The sequence below is a fragment of the Prionailurus bengalensis genome, chromosome B2 (assembly GCF_016509475.1).
Source record: "Prionailurus bengalensis isolate Pbe53 chromosome B2, Fcat_Pben_1.1_paternal_pri, whole genome shotgun sequence".
NCBI lineage: Eukaryota > Metazoa > Chordata > Mammalia > Carnivora > Felidae > Prionailurus > Prionailurus bengalensis.
In genome coordinates, this window is record NC_057349.1 from 107,928,137 (window position 1) to 107,951,205 (window position 23,069).

Below are 23,069 nucleotides of genomic sequence, written 5' to 3' on the forward strand. Positions count from 1 at the left end.
AAAGCCTATAGGAACTTAATCACATTGCCTTAGTCATGGAAATAAGCCAAGATTGCACAATCAGCTTTTCAAGTAAGATATCTGTAGATCTAGGGTTGAAAGAGAATAATGTGATCCATTTTAAATTAGATCTTCCTCTTACAGTAGGCAGTGAATAGTTTGTGTTCTACCAAGTTTACGTAAGGGGGAGGTCCTTGCTGCTATCATTAATACGGTTTCATGATTTCCAAGAGTTGATACGAGATAAATCATGGTTGAGAATTTAAAAATAATCAAATTATTTCAATACAACTAAGTAAATACTTCTTTCTTTAGAGTCTTATAAAGAGCCATTTTAGAAAGAGTTAGGTTCACTTTAAGGATATGTCCCTTAATAATTTTAACACATTTATTTGATATTTTATTTATTTAATTAATTTTTTAGTGTTCATTTTTTAATTTTGAGAGCAAGAAAGCATGAGCAGGGAAGGGACAGCGAGAGAGGGAGAGCGAGAATTCCAAGAGTCTCCATGCTGTCAACGTAGAGCCTGACATGGGGCTCCCTCTCACGAACCACCAGACCATGACCCTAGCCAAAATCAAGAGTCAAGACACTCAACTGACTGAGCCATCCAGGTGCCCGTGAATTGATATTTTAACTATGTGTTCAAGTTTTTATTTACTGCTAATCTAGCCTCTATTGACAGGTGTACATCATTATTCCCTTTTTCTCTTGTTTAAGGCCAAGCTTTGCCTTGGATGCCATGGCTTCTAACTGAAGTCACTTAGGGACTAGTAAACTATGGCCAGAGAGGCCTACTTCTACTTTTTTTTTTTTTTTTTTTTTTGGTAAATAAAATTTTATGGGAACAGAACTACACTCATTAGTTCTCATACTGTTTCTGGCTACTTTGTGTTATAACAGCAGGGTTGAATAGTTGCTATAGAGACCTCATGGCTTATAAGACTAAAATACTTACTATCTGATCCTTTAAGAATAGGTTTTCAAAGGTTTCCTTCAGCCAATGAATAAACAAATCTCTTTCTCACCCTCAGCAACCCTTTGTCTTTATAGAGCTTCTAGACCTGTCTAGTCTATTTCACTTCCCTTCTATTCAAACTTCTTGGAGACTACTAGACACTCACCAGTTCACTCCCTGTCTGCCATTCACTCATCAAATCTTCATTTTTCTCTCTGCTCCTACTGTATTATAGTTGCTGTTGTGTAGTTTAAAAATGGCTCCTTATTTATCAATACCAATGGCCACATTTTTGGTTCTTTTCTATGGCATTTGATGTTGGGATTGTTAGTCCTCATGCTGTATTCTATAGTCTTGGTTTCTGTAATGGTGTATTCTCCTCTTAATTCTGATCTCTGTGGTATTATTCTGTGGGCCTCTTTGAAACCACATCTCAACTACTATGGACATTTCAGGCCCCCATCAGTTCTCTCTTGCATGATCATAGTAGACTTCTAGCTGGCTTTACCTTTCTATATCATTGTCCTCTAAATCACTTTTCATATATAGTGATCTACATTTAAACCCAATACTATACCTCTGATTACAAAGCTTTAGAAATTATCATTTTCACAAGGATAGCTTTAAAGCTCTTCTACAGCTAAAGTCAACAAGCCAGGGCTCAGATTGCTGCCTTACTCACAGTTTCTTTCTGATGAGAATTGTCCATGGACCACTGTTTTATAACATAGTCTATATTCGTGGAAGAGCACAACACATTGTAAATGCAGAGTGTTGATGCAAAATGTTGGGTGAAATGATTCAGTATTTCATAGGGTGCATAAGAAAGATGGGTAAGAGATGAGGACCAAAGCTGAGTGGAGGACAGGTAATGAGGAATCTAGCATGCTGTATTAGAGAATTTACATTGTATTCAGTAAGGATCCACTGACTCATTTTTAGCCAATTAGCTTTATTAGTTTTATAGTGAAGACAAATCCATTCTTAAAATGGAGTATTTCTGGAAAGAAATTTTTATAATATATATAAAGGTAATTAAGGGGTTATATGGCTGTGCCTTTTTTTTTAAGTAGGAGAGATTTGAATATACTTATATACAACCACTCAACATGAAATGGCTAATATACAGGACAGAGAAGGAGTCATTGATGGAGTGATTTATCGGGGGCTAGAATACCAATAGAGGATTAGCATGGATAGGACAAAGAAGACCTTGTATGTGAACTTGAGAGAATTCTCATGGGCTTTACTACTTGTGAACTGGGAAGCCACCTGGTCATCTGAGAATGATGAGGGAAATGATGGCAGACAGTACTTGAAAGAGATATTGGACTGCAGCTGAGGAAAATGGGAGCTAGAGATAAATCTAGACAGACAGTTAAATGTAGACAGATTATTTGGCAGTGTTAAAGATCACATGAGAGGAGAGGTCTTCAGAGTACAGTGACTTCAACAGAAAACTACTTACAGCATTCAGCCAACCACAGTAGACTTGCAAAGTGGGAAGCAGCCATTTGGTTGGACAGGTACAGGCCTTGGAGTTTGTCATATGAAGAGGACATGATGGAGAAAAAGGTATTGACAAATACCATTTTGAAGCCCTGAATCAGTGTCTAAGGCTGGCTGCAGATGGAGTTAACTTGCACAGATTCAGAATTATGATCAGTACACAAAGTGTCAGCCCATCATGTTAATACCCTTCAGTGGTTCCTAATTGCTTTGCATGTTAATGCAATCTATTGGTAATCAGCTTTAATGTCCTCCAACTGTTAGCTTTCTTTTATCTAACAGTTGTGGATGTTTTGAAAGGGAAAGTCTCAGGCAGAATTGGAATGAACTATGAGGAACACCCTGTTGACAGAGGCAGCCAGCCTGCCTAAATCTGTATCCCTCCTTTTGTTCCTCTGAAAATGTCTCCTTATATCATCCACAAACTTCCTTCATTCTCTTCCACCTCAGAGACTTCTGTTGTTCATTTACTCGGTCAAAAATACTTGAATAATATGTTCAGGAGCTGTAATTGAAGTTTGGTTGCCATCACCTGAGCTAGGATATTTAGTCTTAGTATTTTTGGACGTGGAAGAATTTGAGAATTATTCTTGGTTCTAACATGGTGGGGAAAATCAGATATATCTGGAGCTTTTTCAGAGCTGTTGGTTCATGCTGTAAAACAAGGTGCCAAAACCTCACAAGGGAAAGTAAGATAACTGCATGAAAGTGCCAAGGGCAAACATATCTTGCTTAGTTTTGAGCTTTCAATCTCTCCCTCTCTGATAATATTTCTGCGGTATATTATGAGATATTGGTGGCTATGGTGATGGAAGTTTCAGTCTACATAACATTTTCTTAATGTTTATTTATTAGAGCTTGACTTTGAGATAGCCTTTTCCTGCCTCCCACTGGACTACAAGTCCAAGAGGTCAATGACTAGCATAGGATGATGTTCAAAAATATTTGTTAGATGAATGACTAAATAATGTTGATAGATATTATGAGCCTAGGCCCTGAAAGCCTACGTTGGGTTCTGTTAAAAATCTAGTGACCCCCCAGGGAAACCACAGCTGCTGGGGAGTGAGTTTCCTGATATGATAAACACAAATTACTATAAACTCACTGTAATAACTTCAGACAAGCCAGCCCTTTTCACACCCTGTGATGTGATTGGCCACCCATTCTCCATTTTCCATCTCTAGTGTCCTCTAGGCAAATTGCATCGGAGAAACTCATCTGAAGAATCCAAATTGTCACAAATTATTTCCTGTCTACCATTACAATCACAGTTAAAGGCTTCTCTCACTTCATTTACCCTGTTTTCTTGTTCCACAGTGCTGTCAAGTTCCAGGAGAAACAGAATGGTGTGATGACGTGTTAATTATATTTTCATGCTTTAACAAATATCTAGTGCTTAGGAGATAGCTTGGTTTCCTGCATAGATTTATAATAAACAAAAGGCGAGTAAACAAAAAGAACCAAGGGCTACTATATTCTGATCCTTGGAATATGAAAACCATTGTCCTGATGCCTGTATCTATATTGGATCTTTAGCTTTTTTTTTTCCTTTTTCTTTCAATAAATCTAAGTCAGAAATTTAGTTACCTACTAACATTCCTTACTTTTGCACTTAGCGGGTATTAATAAATGATATAGCCTGAGTAGCTTTACTTGAGGACCTCATTTAAATCTCATACTAAACATTCGAGTATTATCAACATTTTGCAGGTGAGGGAGCAGGTTCAGTTTTAAATCGGGTAAATAAGCAAATAATAGTAACAAATATAGTGATAAAGGGAGTAGCATTCAAATAAATGATAATGCAAATACCAGGTGAGGTGAGTATTATTGCCACACCTTTACAGACAGTATCAGTTCAAAAAGAGAAAGTATCGTGTCCAGGTCCACTCAGTTCTAGTATGTGAGGGAGGCTAGTGTTTCAGCCTGATCTGCCTGACTAGAAAGCATGAGCTCTTGCTGGATGGCTGAGTTGTTTAACTAAGGGCTTTTTTCTCAGCAGGAGATCATTCTTGAGTGTGTACAGCTTCCCTGGAACAGGGAAATTACTGGATAAAACTGTATGCTGTCTTGTCCAATTATAAGATAATCAGTGCTGGGAACACTTTACTGGCTAAAAGTGAGTGTTAACACCTCTGTTCTTTTAACCAGCATAGGTTAGTCTTGCTCTCAGGAAAGTAAAACATGATAAGCAAAAACAAGTAAAAATCCTATCGATGCTTTCCACCTTTGCCTTTTTCTTTCTTTTTTCCTGAGCTGGTGCCAAAGTAATCACCTAATGGGCAACCCCAGAAGCATTATGCTGACAGATCCTGATGTTCCACTTCTGTGTTTTCATTTGAGCTGTGCAGTTATGTCTTCAGTCAAATGGAGATATGCTGTGAGAGATGTAGGATGGCATTTTTCAAAAAGCAGTGAGGATCACAGAGACTACTTCTTGCTGTTGGTGGGAAGGAAAAGCAGGAAAATAAAATAAAAATGAGAAATTGTAGTTTCTTCTATATTGCCATATAAAAGTACTTTTCTAGCTATGTGTTCTGTATACATTTAATCACATCAAACTAGCTAATAAAATAAAAGCTCTCCTCCCTTGGCCCCATGCTAATTATTCTTGTTAATTATTTTTTAATTGTCTTTCTATCACTGGTGCTAGAACAACTGTCATAATTTCCACCTCAGAGGCCCCAGACATGATATACCTATAAACATAATATAAAGAATGGTGGCTCGTGTGTGAATGCTTTCAAAGGAAACACAAAAGGGAAATCAAATCCAACCACAGCTTCCACCATGTTAGCATGGAAGTCTCTCCAATTGCTTCTGTTAATTATTCATTATAGGAGCACATACACACTAAACCCCTTAATTAGTTGAGGGTTTGCATTACTTAGTTCATATCTGTGTATTTTGCAGGTGTCTCTGACAGCATGTTGAACAAAGCAGATCTCAAATAGCCTGCTAGGTTGTCTAACCTTACTTCTGGAATTAAAACAGCAATTAGGGTGAGCACTAATTAATTATGTGGACCTTTAAGTCTGCCTCGTAATAACTAGCTATTCTCTGGTCAAGTGAAGTCATTAGCACTATGCTAGGCACTCGATACGAAGTCATTTGACTTCTGTTCTCTGCTCTCAAGTGGATTTATCATCTCAACAACAAGGCAAAATATGTATATATGACATTAAAAAGTATTGGGGCGATGGAGTGGTAAAGACAGGAATCCAGAGGAGATTCTCAGGGCCCTTTCCCTGAAGGATGTTTGGGTGGGAGGACATGGCCCTTCATGGATAAAAGTTTAGCTTATTGGTAGCAATGAGTACAGGTTATTCAGTGGGCTGATGGCCTGATTGAGTTGAAGACTATGCATGAGAATATGAACAGGTAAGATAAACATACATAGACATGAAATATATAGCATATATATCATATAAACTGTTATCCATTTGCTTAGAATATCCTTGACCAAATTCCATTTCAGAGGCCTGAAACCCTGCAACACTCACAATACAGTTAAAAAGTTTTTCTTATCTTATATGAGATTAACAAATTATACCTAAAGACAGTCCCATCAAGAGCTGTGCATTTGCTTCTCAGAAAAATAAATTTTGTATCATTGTTACAACTGGACTATTTATATTTATGTTATTTTATTATTTTTTCCTAAATTTTTAATGTTCATTTATTTTTGAGAGAAAGAGAAAGAGACAGAGCTTGAGTGGGGGAGGGGAAGAGAGAGAGGAAGACACAGAATCCAAAGCAGGCTCCAGGCTCTGAGCTGTCAGCACAGAGCCCTACATGGGGCTCGAACCCACCAGCTGAGAGATCATGACCAGAATCAAAGTCGGACACTAAACCTACTGAGCCACCCAGGCACCCCTGGAATATACATATTTATAAAGTTTAATGCAAGCTCTTTATTCAAAAGTTGGATCAACCTATGTCTAATTGATGTGAAGTATCAGGGAGGGACCTGGAATTTAGAAATATTCCATGTGACAGATAGGATATGATTCCGCTCATGTGTGGAATCTATAAAACAAAAAAATGAATAAAGAAAAAGTGGAATCAGACCTATAAATGCAGAAAACAAATTTATGGTTGCCAGACGGAGGAGGATGGGGGGGGATGGGCAAAATGGGTGATGGGGACTTGGAGATATGGGCTTCCAGTTATGAGAATAAAAGGTACACATAGGGAGTATAGTCAATGGTATTCTAATAGTATATGGTGACAGATGGTAACTACACCTGTAGTGAGCACAGCATAATGTTTTAACTTGTCAAACACTCTGTTGTACACTTGAAATTAATGTAACACACTGTGTGTCAATTATGCATCAATTAAAAAATAAAAAAATAAAAATATTCTGTATGAGTTCATCAAGTTAGACTGAATGTCATCTCTGCTTATCATTTCTAAGAGAGGTTATAAGGGATCTGTTCCCCTCCCCATTATAGCAGTCAGTTGAAGTCAGGCCCTAGTGCTTATTATTAAAGAGTTGTTATCTAGTTATTCTGGAATATATGAGAAAACTGATAACCTTTTAAGCACAGAGTCCAGCAGAATGCTATAATGTCTAAGTGCGTTGAAATAATTGAGCAGTGGACTAACATTTAGACTGGTTTCCAGGTTTGTTCATCTTCTAAGAATACAGCTCATTACTGGGTGTTGTATGGAAACCAGTTTGACAATAAATTTCATATTTAAAGAAAAAATAAAGATCACCTGAGAAGAAAAAAAGAATATAGCCCATTGCCTTCTTTCTCCCCAACAAGATTTATTGGCAAAACTTAGGGAAAAGTGACTCCTTATTTTGAAAATTGTATAAGAAATACACAGTTTTCACATGCATCATCATATTTAATTCTTGCATAATTCTATGCAACAGGTACAATTGTCTCAATCATTCCTGCCCTTAGATATGAATAAAAAGGTCCTCCAGTCAGTGCTCTGAGCCTTAGATGACACTGCAAATCGTGGATATTAAAACACAAAGACATTTTTTTTTTCTGTTTCAAGCTAAGATTTTCCTTTCTCTCTGTGTCTCTCTGTCTCTCTGTCTCTCTTCTTTTTGGAATGAATTTGACTCTACAAGAGTCATGGAAAGTAAAAACATTAGCCAAAATAACTGCCCCAGGCCAGAGGATCTGGGCTGAGAGTCTGTGTGTGTGTGTGTGTGCGTGCGTGCGTGCGTGCGTGTGTGTGTGTGTGTGCGTGTGTGCATATCACATATTCTGCCTTGGGAAACTAGGAAAAGAAACAGTGTTCTTGCTTCTATCCGGCTGCCCAAATCACCAAAGTGGGTGTCTGGGCTAACCAAGATCTCTAGTTAGTTGCATTCTTTTCCTCCCTACCTCATACTCTGTGCTTGGATGATCTACTTTTGTTAGGTGCTTAGAGTTTGTCTGTAAATCATGTCTCAGAAAGAAATCCCTCTGGCACTCCAGTCACCATCCAGGAGGCATGAGAAACTTCTTCCCTGCCCAGTTCCAGCAGACCAGAGCTCCTACCCAGGCTTGCAGGGGGCAGGGGCTGGCCCCAGGGAGAGCAAGGTGGCTCGATGGCCTCTGGTTTGTGATCACCAGAGGACTAGACTTGAGGAGGGGGAAGAGGAGGCTGAGTGGAAAATAGGCTAGTAGGGGGCATAGGTTACTTGGTAACTTTCAGGTATTTAGACAAATAGTATGTTGGTGTGTTGGCCCTCATTTGTCCTTTTGCCCTGGGCTGTGCTGATATTAGGGGAGACCTATTCTCAATTCTACCGAGGAGAAAATCGAAGCCAGCTACTAAATAACAGAGCGGGGATTTGAACACCGATCTGCTCACATCAGATCCTCAGATTTCTGGTAGGGCGGTGGCAGTTTCTCCCTCTAGGGAGCACCTTAAAAATATAGACTTATGTAATAAATAGAGCTTCTTATAGAAGTCTAAGGACAAAAAGCGTATGAGAAAATCTTGTCCTAGAAAGATTTGTCTAGTGTTCTAAAGGCTATTAACCTTAGCTGAATAAGAATTGGCCTTGCTTCTTAATCTAAAGGTTTCCAGAGGACTGTTTGTTAAACCTTGATTCACCAAATGCTAATAGTTTTTACACAGGTGCACAACACAACAGATGTTCTCAAATTAATAAGAGTAGGAAATCCAAGGTTAAACAAAGTGAAATATCATTCTTTATTGCAGCACTTCTCAGAGTCTTAGATTTACTTATTTGAATTTCTGTGGAGTAGATAACTTCCCCAAACTACATGCTGAATAGCCTGTTTTGTGGAACATGGTGTGGATGTAGTGATTTGTAATCCCTCTCGTGGTGACTTTTCCATTGGAGGCAGTGGAGGGAAGCAGCCCCAATAGCTGCTGTGACCCACAGTGGCTGAAATGAATGGTTCCCATGTGTGACTACCAGTTGAGCCTCTGGCCAGTGAAGGAAAGACGGATCAGAACCTATGGCAAAATCCGTTTTCAAGGCACAGTGATGGTCCTGATAGCCAAGAAAACTTATTTGCACCAAAACTTAAGGATGCTTGCTTTTGGGGGACACCTGGGTGGCTCAGCCAGTTAAGCCTCTGACTCTTGATTTCAGCTCAGGTCATGATCTCTTGGTTCATGAGTTTTAGCCCTGAATCAGGCTCCATGCTGACAGTGTGGAGCCTGCTTGGGATTCTTTCTCTCTTTCTCTCTCTGGCTCACACTTGCTCTCTCGCTCTCGCTCTCTCTCTCTCTCTCTCTCTCTCAAGAAAAAGAAAAGAATGCTTGCTTTTAAGGGTTAAGTGCCTAGTTGTTCCACATAAATGAAAAACAAACTGAAAGGCAGTACCTTTACTTTTATATTTCTGCATTCAGAAAAATAAGAGAAGAAATAGCCATCTAAATAAATTTGGACAAAGGAGAAGGAATTGAAATTGTTCAGTATCTGTGCCTCTGGCTGGCAGTATTAGAAATAAAGCATCCTCAGCATGGGTGAAGAAAGAAAATTATGAGACAGAAAGATTTTATATTAAAAAAAAAGTCTTACTGCTTCAGGATAACAGGTCGAGAACATATTATCAGGCAATGTGGTTACCAATGGAAAAGGTGATGAGAGCATATAAATGGGAGCATTATTGACTAATTTTTACATAAGAAGTTTAAGAGAATAAGTTAGTGCTTTTCAAAAAGGCTTAAAAATAAAGCTACTAGGAGAAAGTATATGTTACAGATCTCCAGAAGAAAAGAGGTACAGCAAAGAAATATATGAAATGGTAAGAGAGCAAGAGAAGATAAGATGAGACTTACGGGAGATGTCTAACCCTTTTTGTGATGTGTCATTTGTGAAACTTTTGACACAGGTTGGAATGAGGAAGAAGGATGTGATGAACTTTCCAAATGCAGATCCTAGATTTTCTTTAATTTACAAAGCTCTAGCTGACCAGGGCTGCTCAAGCAAGTTTGGTTAGGGTGAAATTTTCAGTCCAGCTCAGAGTAGTATTAGCTGGCACTGGGTGAGACTCAGTTACTCTGCCATACCCAGACTTCTTCAGGGCAGCTGTGAAGATGTCTTGCAGTTGAGTGCATCTGGTCTAATGAAGTCTCTGCTTAAACATCAAGGTTATGGTCAGTAGGCTTTCAACAAGCTGCTAGAATGTAAAAGCAAAAGAATCAAATTAAAAGAATAATGCAAATAGTTTACGAAGTAACTAAGTAGTTAAACTCCTTATGTGTATATATGTATAATTATGAATATACTGTTGATTTTTACATACTTTCCATACGGTAGGCTTGTTTATTAACAATCCTGCTGAGTAGGATTTGGTGACATCTTTTGAATCCTGGGTAAGTGGGAGCCAAATTGTAGCCGTGGTTCATAAATTCGTCTCTTCCTCAGCCTCCTTAATTTTTGTTCCTGTTCATTGGCTTGGCTTTTTCCTAAAAGATCTAACTCTGAAAATATCTTGGCTCCTTTTTCAATTTAAGCAAGCCTCAATTTTATTGTGCATTTCTGCCTTTACCACAATTGCTGCTAGACTGTTGCTGCTGCTAGTCATTTTCATTTACCTCTGTTTACGCCATGCACTTGCACTGTACTATGGAGTTAGATGTATCTCTCTGTTTACTTAGGAAAAATGACTTTTCCTTTTGTCTGTTGCATTAAAGTTTTTCTAGTATAGAATTATGGGCTCTTTTTCTTTGTCCCAAAGGCATGTTTTAAAAAATTGGTTTACCAATGTAACCGTTTTTTCACCAAAAACAAATTTAAACATTCAGTTGCAAACCACACATATTGATTGATTGCTTCATGTGGGCCAAGTACTAAGTGAAGTAAATGTAAGAGGAAAATATGCCTGCCTTCAAAAAACTCATAATCTAGTGGAAGAACGAGGTAAGAAACAATGTAATACTTTAATATGAGAGCTGCCATAGCGGTTTTTGAAATGCTCCCCTTGTCCTCTTTGACAGAACATGCTCCTAGTTCTCCCATTTCTCTGGCTTCTGTTTATTTTTCTTTTTCCACTTTTACTGTTTACATGGCCAGCAACTTGAGGCCAGTTCCTCAAGGGTCAATTCTGGTCTCTTCTCACCTTGTATTCTCTCTCAAGGCTGTTTTTGTCTATCCATGCCTATTATTTTAATTTATATGCAGAAGACTTGTACGTTTTCTCTTGACTGAGAAATCTACTCTGAGTTTCAGACCTATATATCCTAATTTTTATTTAACATCTTTCCAGGGAACCCCCTACACAACATAAGAAAAGACTGAATTCAGTATCCACCGCCGCCCCCCAATCCCCTCCAATCTGATCATCCTCCATTACCACGATGTCAGTGAATGATACAAACATCCATTCCCTGTTCAAGCTAGAAAAGGACATTTTTATTTGTTTTTTTCTGCTCAATCTATCATTAAGTCCTATTGGTTTTCCTTTCTAAATTTCCCTCACTTAGGTTATTATAGCACCCTTCTTTTTCCACTCTCAAATCTTTTTCACCACTGAAGCCAGCATGATCCTTTTAAAACTCTAATCCTAGTAAGAGAGCTCTCTTCTTAAAATCTTTTATACTTTTCTATTGTTATTTTTTAATAATAACTTTATCAAGATATAACTTACATGCCATAAAATTCATTCTTTTAAAGTTGCAATTCAATAGTTTTTAGTATATTCATAGAGTTGTGAATTATCCCTAATTTTAGAATATTTTTATCTTCTCAAAAAGAAACCTTATATCCATTAGCAGTCACACTCCATTCCCCCTCTTCTTCCAGCCCTGACAACCACTGATGTGCCTTCTGTCTCTGTGGATTTTCTTCTTCTGTAAATTGCATATAAATTAAATTATACAATCCCGTTGCTTTTTGGATAAAGACAAAACTCACTAACCTTAGCTTTAAAACCCTGTAGAGCCTGACCTCCATTTCTTCTCGTGTCTCATCTTAAATTATGTTCTCTCTGATTCTTTTGCTTCTATTCACACTGGGCGACTTTCCTTACTCCCCAGTTGTCATGCTTCCTATTGTTAAGGTCTTTGAATGTGTTGATTTCTCTTTCTCCTCTTTTCTGGTAAAACTCTTGCTTCATTGTTCAACCAAAGCTCAAATGTCACTTTTTCAGGGTCGCCTTCCCTGACCCCTCTGACTAGGTCACATCTCCCAAGTACAGGATCTGAGGACACTGGTTGCTTTCACTTTGTAGCATTTGCCAGTTATAACATCCATTTGTTTTCAGAATTATTGGATTAATGTCTTGCCTTTAGTGGTCCATGCTTCCTGAGAGCAGGAGCCATGTCTGAGTTTGTATACTGTAGTAGCCCTAGTATCTAGCACAGAATCTGACTTATGTTGGAAGGCTGATTAATATATGCTTAATGAATGAAAGAAATTTGGGATAAAAAAGATTTATAGAAAATAGGTACTGAAGTTGAGCTGACATTAGAACAAATATGAAAAAATTAAAAATATAATTAAAATCTTATTAGTGGAAGGATGCAGCAAATATTAATGGGATTGGCTTCAGCATCCTGGAATACAACCGTAGCTCATTCTTCAGCGTCTTCTTGTCTCATTTTCCCAATCTGTAAAACATGGATTACATTTCTCTTTTTATGCCCCAGATTAATTCAAAGACCCAAATGAAGTAATGTATTTAAATAAGGTAAATAGGGGCCCCTTGGTGGCTCAGTTGGTTAGGCATCTGACTTCGGCTCACATCATGATCTCACAGTCTGTGAGTTCGAGCCCCGCATCGGGCTCTGTGCTGACAGCTCGGAGCCTGGAGCCTGCTTCAGATTCTGTGTCTCCCTCTCTCTGACTGCCCCCCCCCCATTTCATGCTCTGTCTCTCTCCCTCAAAAATAAATAAACATTAAAAAAATTTAAATAAGGTAAACAAACCATATGGTATAGAAATGTTCTTATTAAATAACCAATAAATATATACTCAATAATCTTAGTTATTGTAAGATATAAAACTAGGTTACATGGAAAATTGGAGGAATGATAATTTTTCCCCAATTGTGTATATAAAACACATATTTGCCCAATTACATAGATTAAGGCTTTTTTTTTATTGAAAAGAATGTGAAGGTCACTTTGCAATTTTATGAAAAAGAGAAGTGGTTGGATCTAAGGTAACATGACATATGTGACAACAGCATTAGACAGTAGCCAAAACACTGAACATGGGAAGAGATCTCTAAGACCATAGACACTGAACCAATAGGATGTTAAAGGTGGGTTTACTGAGCTGACTGATGTAAGAATGAGTCAGGAAGAAAAAAACAAAACTGTATATGGAAAGGGAGGTTTCGTTAAAAAAAACTGTTTTAGTTTCATATTGTTGATTAAACATTATAGTACTGTAATTCAAGCATTCCTCTGCTTCTGTGTGCTTTAAAACTCATCAATAGGTTGTGTGGGATAAGAAAATCATGTAGAGACCAGTCACAGCATCCTGGAGAGGAGAAAGATAGGTGTCAGCACTAAATACAGTGCCTGTTTAATAAAATGAGTATATAAATGTGTTATATATGTCGATATGTGATTCCTATATGCTTAATGCTTGATTGTGTTGTACATATCCAGGAACAGAAAGACTATTTGTGGACATTTATTTTCATAATATTATAGAATTTTAGGGTGGATAGGACCTCAAGTATCATTGTGTTATGATTCAAGGAGGCTATGGCTTTTCTTAGAGGCTTATAGCCAATTAGTGACAGAAATGCCTAGAGCACAGATAATGAGATTTCTGATCCTATGTTGTCTATTTACTACCCACTATCTTCATTCCTGAATTAAGAAAATTTTCAGTCAAGAGAGGAAAAGTGGTAAAATTACGGCATGTAAACATTTTTGCTGGATGAGGAAGATAACTTTAATTATCATATTGGCTCCATTTCATCTGTGGCTATCTATATTTTTATCTACACCTCCAGAGGTTGGCTTATTTACCTTCCCACCTGCAGGCCATTGTGCAAGAGCATCAAATTAAGTTCCTGAATTATTACCCTTTGAATTTTAGGGCTACCATGATTAATATCCATAGTGTAATTATTCAAGGCTTTCACGTCTAAGAATAAGCACTATTTTAAGCAGCCAGTCTTTAGGTTCATAGAGAAAGCCTCTTGGAATAGCAGAACTATAAACGTGCTGGGGCAGCCAGTGTTTGATGCTTATATTATAAGCTTACTATTTGATACATAAATATAAGTGGGAAATCAGCAATGCACATATATTTGAGTAAAATGAAAAGCAAGAAATAATATAAAGCTTTGAAAATCTGAGCAAAATTATTTTGAACCTAGAAATTTTACCCCAGATAATCTCTCAATCACATGTGAAGGCCAAAGGATAAATATTCAAACTTGGAAGGAGTTTATTTAAAAACATATATTTAAGAATGTACCCCACCAAAACGTAAGTGGAAACTAAGCAAGAGGACAGCACAGAAATAAAAAAAAAAAAATAGTACATTAAACTTGGAATGCTATTAAAAGAAATGTCAAAATGAAAAACGTGCATCAACTTTAGAAGAGATAGCAGGTTTTCTAAGAAGATTGTTTTCAAAAAAATATTCTATTCAACATATTTTATTGATTAAGAAGCTTCATGACTTAGTTATTTGGCCAAGGAGGCAAACATTTCTTTTGTGAACAAGAAAATAAATGTGAGAGTTGGAGGAAAATGTTAAACTTTCAAGAGAAAACAAAAAAACAAGCTAACAAGAAATCTTCCCCAGATAAATGAAACAAATTGAATAACTGAGAGTTTAAAATAAATAACTCATTTGAACACAAGCCTTTGATATACTTCAAGAAAACAGCTTTCAAAATAAAATTGCTTGTCTTCTGTTATTTGTCCAATTGCTATACCGGGTCCTGTAGTGAATAATATTTACATAATAATATTAATGGTTTTCAATCTTTAGAATTAAAACTTAGGCATAAAACATGAGAATAATAGTTATATAAAACAATATAAGTGTTATAAACTTTGATAGTGGAAAAGCAATGGTATATGTTGGCCGGCAGGTTGAATGTACAACCAGAGTGTGGAATAGCATTGATGGTGTTTTCATTTTCCAGAGTAGAGAGTGTGTCTTAAATTCTATCCAGTTTCCAGGGCTAACTTGGTCAATGACTACTTATCTAGTTCAACTAGGTGAAAAATCACTCTGTGATAATGTTTTAATCATAAAATGAAAATTTTAGAGTGTATTAAAGTCATGGTCATTGAGATAATATCCCGATTCTGAATATATATTTTAAGTAGCAATCTGAAAAGGAAAAGAAAATGTCTAAATGAAAATGTAAAACTAACAAATTGCCCAGTACTCTTGAAAAAATGGAAAAATACTTAAAATTTGATATGTATAAAACAATGTGTGTGAAACTGATAATAATGTGTACTTGAATTATTTATCAAGGAAGATAGTATTATGACCATAATAACTAACATTTACCGAGCACCTACTATGTGCTGGATATGTAGCAAGTAGATAATGTATATGAACACAAAGTAAATGCAAATGAATAGTTACCACCAGCATTTGAAAGGACAGAGGTGATAGGAGAAGCCCAGTGGAACCATTGAGAAAAGCATAACAGGAGAGGTGATACTGCAGAAGCTGACCAGTGACGTGGACAACACGGATGATGCTCGTATCAAACTGCCATAGTGTTTGGATTCCCTCTGGCTATATTTTAAAAAGTGAATTTAACTGCTTTTGAAAGTTTTAAGTGTTATTATTTATATTATGACAGAAATTACATCTTTGGTAACCATTTCAACTTAAGATGGAAAATGTAGAAGTCATTTTAATATTTGAGGGAATACAAAATTACTCAGAATTATTTCAGATAATGCCACCAAATAAGTATGAAGACCAGTGTAATAGCCAACCTTTATTTTCCCTTCCAGTTTTTTAATATCATGATTCAAGAAACACTTATTTAAAAATACACAAGCTTTATTTAATAGTTGGCAAATGTTTTGGGATAGCAGTATTGCTTAACTGAGATTTTTGCTTTCTTCTTTGAACTCATATTTCCATTATATTTTTACAGTAAATTTTACTCTAATACAATATAATTTTATGCTGCTTAAAGTCTTTTATTGGTCACCTATCATATTTCTCTACAACAAAAGTAATTGTATAAATTTTTAATTATTTTTATTTTTCTGGCCATAAAGTTCTAAGTGTTAACAAATATCTTTTGGATTGAGTTCGTGAAAATTATTACTACCCAGTTGAACAAAACAACATAACATTATATATTTTTGTAAATACTTATTAAATATAAAAATAAAATATTACTGAAAAATCTCTTAATAAGAATAACTTATTTGCTCCTGAATGAATATTAGTTATTTGATTGAAGCAAAGTTCAACATAAATTATTTTTATATTTTTATATTCTCCATATATGTAAGCCCTGAAAAAACGTATTATCATAAATAAGAAGATAAAAATGGAAAGAGTTCTGGGGTAGCAATAACAATTCTTTGAACTCCTTCCAAGTTTTGTGCCAAAAATTCATATAGTGATCTATCATCAAAAATATTTTTATTAATCTATCAGCTGACAATTCAATTAGGTTCTCATCAATTTTGGTCCTAACTTGCAAAAAGATTTAGCACCCTGTCATTAGAGTCATTTTATTCTTAATTTATAGGAAGTATACCAAAAAGGCTATTTTTTACTGAGATGTATTCAATAGCTATTATTATTAATTTTGATACACATTTAGTGATAAGTAGTCTTGATAAAATGCTTTCTTTTCACACACTTTCAATATATTATTGTTACAATCTCAGAACTATAGAATTAGCTAATATATGGAAGATGTTTATTTTACTCATTTGTTAAAGTCAGTCCTCATGTCAAACCAGTCAGCCAAATCAGATTTACTATCTGTAAGGAAAATGTGACTTTGCTTCTTAATCCAGTTACATGTGTTAATATGTGTATTCATGAAACCCTCTCACATCTGAATTCTAAATCTGAGAGAGGTAGTCACAGCACAGAGCCCTGCCAAGACTTTATTGCTTGGATGGAATAAAGCAGTTTTGGAGTTGAATTCTGTAAATGATTGGAATCTTGGGTGAAAATGTTGTAGGATGCATAAAAGAGAAATAAAGAAGTATTAGTCCCTGTCAAACATACCTCTAGATTTGACAGAAGCTGGGTTCCAAAAATGGGGGAAAAAAGAGACATGCATACCATAAACTGAGGTACTTTTGAAATGAAAAATGTGAAAATCTGATAGTAATATCGCTTATTATTCCTAGGGAAAAAAATAAAGGGGATACCAACAAAAAAAAATCAATGCACTTCACAGAATATGCTGTTATGAATCCAGACTGTAAAGTTCCCAAAATATAGAATGCCACATGTGTGTAAAAAAGTGGCTACGGTCTGGAAGAATATGAGCATAGGTAAAAGGCTAGAATAGTAGAGAATTGTGACAGAGTGTTATTGAGGACAGGGAGTGAGCTGGATAAGGACGAGATCAGCCCATGGTTTCCTAGATGCTGTATTACTAAGAGCTTTCCTCAGCTATTTTTCTTCCATATTCAAGATCAATAAAATCAGTTTTCCAATTGGAAAAGTAAAGTCTGAAATACATTATGAAACAATAAAATACACTAATCTCATTTATTTATTTTTTTTAACGTTTATTTATTTTTGAGACAGAGAGAGACAGAGCATGAACGGGGGAGGGGCAGAGAGAGAGGGAGACACAGAATCCGAAGCAGGCTCCAGGCTCTGAGCTGTCAGCCCAGAGCCCGACGCGGGGCTCGAACTCACGGACCGCGAGATCGTGACCTGAGTTGAAGTCGGACACTTAACTGACTGAGCCACCCAGGTGCCCCTGACACTTATCTCATTTAAACAAAATCATTTTAATTTTAATAAATTACCCTATCATTTATTGAAGGAGTTTATAACAGAGTTGCAGAATTTCCATCAGTAGTATTTAAAAAATCATGATTAACTTGGAGGCACCACATGAAGAGACTGACATTTTTCTAAAATCGTACAAGTTTTAAAGATTGGGTGTTGATATACTCAATGTCAATGTTAAAAAGTTTCTAGAACAAAAAACTAAAATAATTAACCAATGACCTCTTACAAAATACCTCTTTATCTCTCTCTTCCAAGAACCTGGCAGAATCTGTTGGTAAAAACCATGGGGGACCAGATCACAACTCAAGATGAGATAGATTTCATTAAAATTTATAGTGGCCTGAATTTGAACCATCATCATATCTGTATGTCTGTTGAGAATGCATGCATCTGGAAGATACTAAAGCAGAGACATCACCACAGACTGAAGGGCAATTGAGAGGATTCTTTTTTGGGTAGAACTGTATTCAGGCCATCTCAGATTTCAGTGCCAATTCTTAGTTTCTGGAATTCTGTGCAACTGTCTTGGGTGAATGGAATAGACCTGCTTAAGGAGCACAAATTTCTTTGCATGCTTTCTAAGTTTCACCCATTAGCTCTTCGTAGGAGATGGTGTTAGTAGTAGGTCCAGAGAAGTGTGGAAACTCACATGTGCATCATTGGTGAGGGTGGAGTTGGAGAAGGAATTGCTGTCTACAAATCTGTGCTATATGGATCATCAGCATAATCCACGGGGAAGACCAGTGTGGGTGTGGTTTGGATTCTCTTGGTGTTAAAATTTATCTTCCTCATGTTTAATCTCTAAGAGGTCTTTGCTGCTCTTATGGATTTGGAGGCTCTGCATCACTGGCAAAATCTCCTTTTTTGTTTGCTGCTATTGTATCTGCCCCTTACTCCTGCTGAAAAGTCAGTTACATGTTTTATTGATCATTCCATGTGGAGAGTCACATGGATTTGGCCTTATCACCACAGTGTTTTTCGCCTTCAGTTTCTGCCTTGTGGGAAAAGAGGGGTATCCAACTTTCCTCAAAAATTTGAATATATGCATTTGTAGGAATTCATTAGTTTTCCATGATAAAAATTAATTTAAAATTACAGGCCTATGAAAAGCAGGAATGGAGGTATAAGATAGTTCTAAGAGGTGTGTATACGTATATGTGTGCATGAATATTGAGATGAGTGGTTTCAGGCATATGTTGAAGTGAGGTTTCATTTTTATGTGTACAACAGACTCTACTCAGCAATCTCTTAGCTTCCTTTATTTACAAACCAGGAACTTCAGCTGTTTTATTAAAGACTGGATGTGAAAGCTGAAGTGCTTTGCCGACACAGACATCAAAGGGACTTAAGTGTATTTTCCCCCATATGTTTTAGCTACTTTTTCCCTTCATGCCTGATATCAGAGAGTGCTAGAATGTAATACCTCACACCTCAAAGATTAAACACCTTCTCAGTTGGTATTTCTGTTTCAACTTCATTTCCTGCCTGCCACCTTCTATCATAAGCACCTTGCACCATGTCATGTACACACTTGGTTCTGTCTGAGCAATGAGACTGTGTTTTTGAAAAACATTTTTCTGCAAATAAGGAGCCTCTGCGTTGTCTTTGACGTGAGCTTAGTTGCTGAATGAATAGCTTTGTTGGACATCGAGATAAGATTGTAATAGAGTCTATAATAGCAGTGCCAATCACGGGTGGCAGAAAGGCTGTTATTCTTGGGCTGTTGTATTTGTAAATCATGCTAGATTTCCCATGGCTTAATCTAAAAATGCTACACTGTCAGTGGTAGAGGCTTACAGAAAGAACATCCTACTCTTCTTTACTGTGTAATAAATAAGTTCTAAGAAGGGCTCATATCATCTAAGGAGTCACTCAGGTGGCATTTTCACTTCTGTACCTGACCCTGTAGGAGCCAGGAAGTTACCACACTCACTTGCATGTAAAATGATTCTTATTTCTGTTGAAAGTTGTATTTTTTTTTGTTTTAGTTTTCCTTTTGCTTGAATTAGAAGCATATGTCTTGAGATGGGCTAGGAAGTGTGGATTGTAGAGCTCTTTGTCTAGGGGGCAGAACTATAAAGAGGAAGAGGCAGGTCAGAGGATCAGTTAGGGGGTGAGGAAGAAACTCTTACCAACAGGAGGACTTGGAGTTAGGTATTAAAAGAAAGAAGGAAAAACAAAAAGGAAGTATTTTCAAACATTCTTTAGATCTCCATGGAATTGGTATGTTCTTAAGGGTAAAACACCAAGGTATAGCTAAATAAATAAGATTTTGTGTTTCATTGCCTTATACCTTCAGAGATGTTTCATTTTTTATCTGGAGTAGGTGGCTTTTCATATAATTTTCTGTCAACTTTCATATCCCTTCTATATACCCCAGTCACTAAAAGCAAAGTAATCACCACTGCATAGCTATAATAACAAAAGAGCTGTGGACTGTTTCTGTATAAGGAAAGGACCTATTTCAAAGTATGTTCTTATGTAAAGGCCTATTGTGAGTTAGGAATATAAAATCCAGAAATGATAGTAATATTTTATAACTAACCACTTAAATGAGTCAATACTTGTAGGGACCCTCTAGGAAAATTATAAGGAAATAGTCGGCAAATTTAGTTTTAGAAAGAACATCATATTATATTCCTCAATCATTGCAGTTGAAAGATAAACAAAATGAGGCTCAGAGAAATCAAAAACTGTGTCATAAGTTTTTTTTTTTAATGAGTTGGATGTGAAATCCTGATTTCTTGAATGTCATTCCTGCCTTCAAGCTCTCTTGGATATATTTGGTATCTTCTATAATGGAAAATGCTCATAACCAAATATGCTTGTTTTGTAATACATACAAGATTTTTTCTAAACCAGAAAATGTCTTTAATCATAAATTGTCAATTGTAATGAAGTAGCAATCAAGATCTAAAATACAACCAATTTCCTGTATCAAAAAAAAAGAAATTCTAAACATTGGATAACTGAGCAACCAACAAGAAAATTCTGGTTTGTTACAGCTACACTTTCCAAATTATAGCCACATAAGCACCTAAGTGGCTTATAGCCACATAAGTTAGATTAACTTCAGACGCAAACTAAAATTACTAATGTTAGCTTGAAACAAGCCAGTTCCCTCACCTGTGAAAGTGGGGATTTGACCCACCCATGCTTGTTATATAGCTGTTAAGAGGAGAGTTTTCTGACTCAAGGTTCATTAAATACTTGGATAGCATATTGAAGGCTGCCTATGTGGATTGATTGATGCGAAAGTCAAAAAGATGTTGTGATTTCTGACATTCCTGCAGCCTTGCTTAGAGCCCAGAACAGGCTGTGCAGTATACACGCAACTAGCCCCCTTCATGTCTGTAAATCAAGATGTATCTAAATCAGTATTTTTCCCAGATTCATTCTGCTGAATTTTCCAAAGCATATTAACTGATGTGGGAAAAGGATTTTATGCTACATACTTGAGAGGTGTAGTATGCAGTTTCCCAAAATTGTCAACAACGAACATACTTCATTGTGTATCTTTTAGGACAAAAATTATATAAAACACACTATGGGCAATTTATTGAAGACCTGGGATTATTCTGAAATTGTCCAAGTACATTTTTCTACCCCAACCTCTGCACACCTTTAGGAAAGATCCTTCTTCATCAGAGTTCAGTAGAACTTTTCTCAGCCTTTGACAAAAGTTTGGGTGGGAGAAACATACTCATTTAATCCTCTTTGCTACTCATATTTGGTAGATTTAAACTGGACTATATATTGTAATTCTGGTTAAATTTTGGGTATTGAACCTTGCTTCCTCCAAAACATTATAAGATTTCAAATGTTAACAATGTCCTGAGACTGGAATTATGAAAATTAATTCTCTTAAAAGCCTACTACAGGAAAGGAACTTAGTGCCCTCCCTTTACGAAAACAGGAACATGGAAACTTGTGTGTATAGTTCTTACTATATGAAAGTCTTGACACCACATCCTCTCTAAACCTATCTTCAGAAAAGTGTGTTGAAACAAAAGACGTAAAGAGAATAACTAAAATGAACACAGTGTTTTTAAAAGTTCTCTGGCCAGGTTTTTATTTGTTTGTTTGTTTGTTTGTTTGCTTTTAGAGAGAGAGTGAGAGAGAGAAAAGCTTGAGCATGCAAGTGGGAGAGGGGCAGAGGAAGAGAAAGAGAGAGAGAATCTCAACTAGGTTCCATGCCCAGCAGAGTCCCATGTGGGACTCGATCTCATGACTGTCAGATCATGACCTGAGCCAAAACCAAGAGTCTGACACTTAATTAACCACCTGAGCCACCCAGGCACCCCTGGCCCGTTTTATTGGAGAAAAATTTTGCACAACTTACTCTTCATCAGTCTGTTCTGGCATGCTTCTCATGATATTAAAATCAGAAAATAAAACACAATCATTTTACAATTCAGTAAATGAAAACTGGTAATCATCAAACTAACCATGGTTATCTTCAAAAGTTATTACACTAGCTGTGTTCTTGAGGTTGATCAAAGATACTTAGAGTCATAGACACTTCCCATGTAAGATGCATCATATAAAAACCCCTGGGTGGCTCAGTCGGTTGAGCATCAGACTCTTGATTTCGGCTCAGGTTATGATCCCAGGGTCATGGGTTTGAGCACCATGCTCAGAATGCTTAGCATTCTCTCCCCCCACTCTCTCCCCTCCCCCTCTTTCCCCTGCTTATGCTGTCTCTCTCACTCTATCAAAAAAATGCATCGTATAAATCAGACTTGGTTTTATCTCCAGCACTTATAAAACCAGACCTAGGAAAAGAACGAAGTCTGGAGACACATGCATGGTCTTAATTTAGCAAATGTTGAGCTTGCCCTGATGGTTACAAAATCAGAACAGCAAGAATATTTGCAGTATTTTATCAATTAATTAAAAATTCATAAGTTCAAAACATAGTATGTGTTTTTTGTAGGCATTTCTAAGAAAAAGTTGTAAAAGATTAAACTCATTTGAAAGAATAGCATATTATTAAATGATTTGTATCATAAATATTAATTATAATACACTTTCACAAATATTTTCCTATGTATTTGTCACAAAATACAAGTGAGGTGAGTGGTTAGGAACTGTACTTTACAGACAAGAAGTCTGAAGCTCCAAATTGAAAAGGCAGATACCAGGGCTGGGTCTCAGGCCCAGGGTTCCTGACTCATCACACCACAGCTGTTTGCATTGTCTCATAGTTGGTCTTTAATGGT

The 23,069-nt window shown here is 36.6% G+C and overlaps 1 non-coding gene across 1 annotated transcript; it reads right to left on the bottom strand.

The window, feature by feature from the left end:
- Positions 1-22,593: 22,593 nt before the first annotated feature.
- Positions 22,594-22,725, bottom strand: LOC122490696. The gene has a single exon (XR_006299229.1). It is a non-coding gene; the product is annotated as a small nucleolar RNA SNORA72 (small nucleolar RNA).
- Positions 22,726-23,069: the final 344 nt, after the last annotated feature.